Source organism: Marmota marmota, unplaced genomic scaffold, assembly GCF_001458135.2.
Source record: "Marmota marmota marmota unplaced genomic scaffold, marMar, whole genome shotgun sequence".
NCBI classification, from domain to species: Eukaryota; Metazoa; Chordata; class Mammalia; order Rodentia; family Sciuridae; genus Marmota; species Marmota marmota.
Genome location: NW_026000058.1, coordinates 260,375 through 266,168, shown reverse-complemented (window position 1 = coordinate 266,168; position 5,794 = coordinate 260,375).

Here is a 5,794-nt window from a genome sequence, read left to right as displayed (position 1 = left end):
TTTTGATTTATTATTTCTCTTATGGCTAAAGGTATTAAGCATTTTTTCATATAGTTGTTGGCATTTGTACTACTTTTGAGAATTTTCTGTTTGGCTCATCTCCCCAATCACTGATTTGTTTTCCTTGAGTTCTTTATATTCTGAATACGAGTCCTCTGACAGAGGGCGGCTGGCGAAGATTTCCTCCCACTCTGCAGGCTCTCTTCTTGCTCTCGCTTCCTGTGCTGTGCAGATGCTTTTTAATTTGATGCCGTCTATCTGCTATGGTTTCCTTAGTCGAAGGAGTTTTATTGAGGAAGTCATTGCCCGTCTACACGTTGGGGTGTTTCCTCTGTGCTTCCTTGTAGCAGTTGTGTAGTTCCTGGTCTTATTCTTGATCCACTTGGTGCAAGGTGGGAGATAGGGTTCTAGTTTCAAGCTTCTACATATGTCTGATAATCCAGCCCAGTTTGTTTAAAAGGCTGGCTTTTCTCCAATGTTTTTGTGTCTTATTCTTGATCCACTTGGTGCAGGTGGGAGATAGGATCGGATGACTGTCTCGTGTTGGTTTGTTTCTTTTTTTGGGGGGGGGGGATTTTTAAGTTGTAGATGGACACAATTCTTTTATTTTTTTAGGCGGTGCTGAGGATCGAACTCAGGGCCTCGCGCACTGCTAGGCGAGTGCTGTACCACTGAGCCCCAGCATCTGTCTTCTTTTTAATTCCGTTGGTCTACATGCCTGTTTTTAATGCCACGTACCACACTGTTGTAGTTACAATAGCTTTCTAGTGTAATTTGAAATTGGGTATTGGGATACCTCCAGAGTATCTTTTTGCTCAGAATTGCTTTGATTGTTCTTGGTCTGTTGTCTTTCTATATGAATTTAGAATTGTTTTCTAGTTCTGTGAAGAATTTCATTGGTATTTTAATGGTATTTTACATTGAACCTGTAAATTGTTTTTTGGTAATTTGACCATTTCAACATTAATTCTGCCCATCTATGAACTTGGGAGGTCTTTTGATCTTCTACTGTCTTTTCTGTTTATTTTTTCAGTTTTTAAATTTTTTTTAGTTGTAGTTGGACATAATAGCTTTATTTTTATGTGGTGCTGAGATTTCGAACCCAGGGCCTTGCATGCGATAGATGAGCGCTCTACAGCTGAGCCATAACCCCAGCCCTTATTTTTTCAGTTTTCTATAATTTTCCTTGGTTAGATTTATTCCTAGTTTTTGTTTTGTTTTGTTTTACTTTTTTGAGGCTGCTACCAATGGAATTGTTTTCTTGATTTCTTCCTAAGCAGGGTCATTCTGTATAGAAAAGTATTGATTTTTGTAAGTTTTGTGTCCTGTTATTTTGCCAAATTTGTTTATCTGCTCTAGAGGTCTTCTGGTGGAGCTTTCTAAGTACAGGAACATATTTTCTGCAAATAGGACTAATTTGACTTCTTCCTTCCCAATTTGTAGCCCTTTTATTTCAAGTACTATATTGAACATGAGTGGCGAGAGTGGATGTCTTTGTCTTGTTCCTGATTTTAGAGAAATCGCTCTCAATTTTTCCCCATTAAGAATGATGTTGACTTTAGTTTTATTGTATGATAGTCCTTATTATGCTAACCCTCATCTTTCAACTTGTTTGTATTTGCTAAGACTTACTTTGTGGCCTAAAATACATTTTTTGGAGAAGGTTCCCTGAACAGCTGAAAGAGATATTTTTGTTAGAGGTCTGCTAAGTCCTTTTGATCTAAAGTTTTAAATCTAATCTTCATTTATTTCATGTCTGGATGAACTATCTGTTGGCAAGAGAAATATATTGAAACACCCCACTTTTAAAAAATCAGAGCCAATCTGAACCTTTAGTTGAGTAGTATTTCCTTTATAAAATTAGGTATGCCAATGTTCAAGGTATAAATATTTACAATTGTTATTTCTTGGATCATTTTTCTTTAAGAATATGTATTGAGCTTCTTCATCTCCTACGAGTACTTTTGATTTGAAGTCTGCTTTGCTGATATAAGAGTAATTGCTACTATTTGTTTTCAGATGCCATTTGCATGGAATATCATTTCCCATGCTTTTACTTTCAGTCTGTGGATGTTTTTTTTAACCAATGTTTCTCACAGGTAACATTTATTTAATAAGTCCAACCTGTCATTTTATGTCTTTTAATTAGAGAATTGAGACCATTACATTCGGGGTTATTATAACTTGTAGTTATTTTATTTCTAATCATATTTCTAACAGTTTTTTAAAATCCTATTTCTCATTTGTTTATCCACTTTTCTAGTGAGATTTATTCTTTTTCACACTCTGTTTTTTTTTTTCCTTCTTTTTGTGTGTAGAATTCCTTTAAGTGTCTTCTGCAATCCTGGCTTACTGGTCATGAGCCCATTAGTTTATGCTTTTTCTTGGAAGTCTTTTTTAAAGAATTCTTCAATTCTGAAGGATGGATTTTTCTTTTCTTTTTAATATAGTATATAAGGGGCAGTTATTTTACTTTCTGGGCTTGAAATATATCATCCCATGTTCTCTCCTGGCATTTAGAATTTCTGATGGTAAAATTGCTATTATGATAAGTTTGCCTTTATAAGGGACTTAGTATTCTCTAAACTTAAAAATTCTTCCCTTATTTTGAGTTTTTGGCACTTTCACTGTAATGTATCGTGGGAGGATCTTTTCTGGTCTTGTCTATTTGGAGTTCTGAATGATTCCAGTAGCTAAATGTCCATCTCCTTCCCCGAGTTTGGAAAATTTTCTGCTATTATTTCACTAAATAGGTTACCAGTGCTATTAGCCTGAATCTGTTCATCTTCAATATCTTCAGTATAAGTAAGGTCTTTACATATTACCCAAAGTTCAATATTCCTAATTTTTAAAAAATTGTTGAGTGTTCAAGTTCATATAGCTGGTCTTCAAGGTCTGAAATTCTGTCTTCAACTTGATCTTATATATTAGTGAGACTTTCAACTGAGCTTTTATTTGATTAACTGAATTTTTCATTCTAGGATTTCTGTTTGGTTCTGTTTTTCTCTTCATTAAAATGCTCTTTCACATCCTGCATTTTCTTCCTTAGATGTCCTTTAAGTTCACTGATAAACAATTCAGAAAGTTAAAATTATCTGGCATTTCCTCCACTTTAATGTCTATGGGATCAGTTGTTGGAGTGTTATAACCTTGTTTACTCATGTTTCTTGTATTTCTATGTTAATATTTGCACATCTGCTAGAATGGATACCTCCTTCACTGTTATACAAGGGACTTTCATTGAACTTTTTTCTCCTATGTGCCCATGCCTGGGGGTATATCTAATTGTCATAACTCTCACTCAATCACAGTGCTATTTTCAGTTTCTAGCACCACTTTAAGGTAATAATAACTATTAACTGTGACCACTTCAGAGCAAAACCATATACTAATAAACCTTTAAAAACTTATTGAAATGTTTTCTACAACTCCACTAATCAAAGAGTAGAAGAGATGGGCTGGGGTTGTGGCTCAGTGGTAGAGCCTCGCCTAGCACGTGCAGACCCTGGGTTCGAGATCCTCAGCACCACATAAAAATAAATAAAGGTATTGTGTCCAACTACAACTAAAAAATAAATATTTAAAAAAAACGGGGGCTGGGATTGTGGCTCCGTGGCAGAGCACTTGCTTCATACATGTGAGGCACTGGGTTCGATCCTCAGCACATGAAAATAAATATATAGAATGAAGGTATTGTGTCTATCTACAATTTTAAAAAAAAATTTAAAAACATAAAAAAGAGGAATAGTGCTTCAGAATAGTCTAAGAAGTCAGGTATTAAAGTAAAATTAGGGGCTGGGGGTTGTAGAGCAGTGGTAGAGCGCTTGCCTTGCACCACATAAATAAGTAAAATAAAAGTATTGTGTCCAACTAAAAAATAAATAATTTTTTAAAAAAGAAAGTAAAATTACTACTAAATTATATAGAGTGTGAAAAGAAAAATAAGAGAAAGACAAAAGTGGTTGGGAGAAGACAGAAGTAGATAATGCAAGAAGAGAAAGAAAAGTCTTGGGAGAGTATAAAACTGGCAACAAAAAATATAAGAACTATGAATCCAATTAGCACATTAAGATATTAGAAGACACAAATATTAAAGAATGTCAAATAATGAGGGGAACCTATCAAATAAGTACAGAAGATAATATTGGTGGAATACAAAACTGACATTAGAGAGTCTAATTATCATTCTTTGCTGAGCCCTGTAGGAGATTTCTTATTGGGCCTTTCAGACTTGGAATCCATCAGGTTTGGGAATCTTGGTAAATGCCCATAACTTCTTGATTTGAACTCTAAGTTTCTAAATCTCTGCTCTCTGATGGGTTGTGGAGCTACCAACAGGTAGCACACTGCCAACAGGTCACCTAAGTGATGCTCAAAAGCAAATGTGTGCGACCTCGAGTATATATGCTGAGTCAGAGTGTTTCCGACCTTGACTACACACCGACCATATAATAGCTGATTCCTGGCCTTGGCTACACCTTAAAAACATGACATAGCCAGCTGGCAGCTCCCGGAGGGAGCCTGACCAGAAGGCCCTGCCAGAATGGGCCACAGGAGCTGCAGCTCGTGCACACAGGGCACAAGTGGCTCACACAGCCGGGCCGGGGGGCACCTGCTGGCCCCAGTTGTTGCTCTGCCCGAGAATGACTTGCTTTCTGTCCTGCTCTGCTCTACTCGTCAGTGGTAGTGGGGGCTGGCAACCTTCAGCTAGGGACAGTCCTGCTACACAGGACACTAGGACAGCCCATTTCAAAGGCGTTTCCTATGACAGCATTGACCACCATCTCCAGGAAGGATGAAGCTGTTTAGGTTGAAGGCTCAGGCGTGGTCTCTACAGATGGCTGCCAGTTTTCCGCCAGAAATTTGAGAAAAGCTGCGCACCTCTCACCCACCAGCGTCCCCCGCCCCCCGCTCCTGTCCCCACGCCACCGCGCGGACCCCCCGGCTCCTGTCCCCACGCCACCGCGCACCTCTCACCCAGCGGGCGACCCCCCGGTTCCTGCCCCCACGCCACCGCGCACCTCTTTCTCACTGGCTCCTGCCTGGATGCCACCCGCACCTCTCACCAGGCCTCTCCGTGGCTCCTACCCTGACTTCACTCGCTCTTTTCTACCCTCATTCCTGAAGTTACCTGTCACTTCTGCCTTTCCTCATACACGCTAGGCAAGTGCTCCACCATTCAGCTACTTCTCCCTTTATTATTCCACCTCCCCCCACCATCCCTGATGAACATCCACGTGCCCCCCAACACCTCTGATGAGAGTCCCCGTGCCCCCACCATACCTGATGAGAGTCCACGTGCCCCCCCACCATCCCTGATGAACATCCACGTGCCCCCACCATCCCTGATGAGTCCATGTGCCCCTCAACACCTCTGATGAGTCCACGTGCCCCCACCATCCCTGATGAGTCCATGTGCCCCTCAACACCTCTGATGAGTCCACGTGCCCCCACCATCCCTGATGAGTCCATGTGCCCCTCAACACCTCTGATGAGTCCACGTGCCCCCACCATCCCTGATGAGTCCATGTGCCCCTCAACACCTCTGATGAGTCCACGTGCCCCCACCATCCCTGATGAGTCCATGTGCCCCTCAACACCTCTGATGAGTCCACGTGCCCCCACCATCCCTGATGAGTCCATGTGCCCCTCAACACCTCTGATGAGTCCACGTGCCCCCACCATCCCTGATGAGTCCATGTGCCCCTCAACACCTCTGATGAGTCCACGTGCCCCCACCATCCCTGATGAGTCCATGTGCCCCTCAACACCTCTGATGAGTCCACGTGCCCCC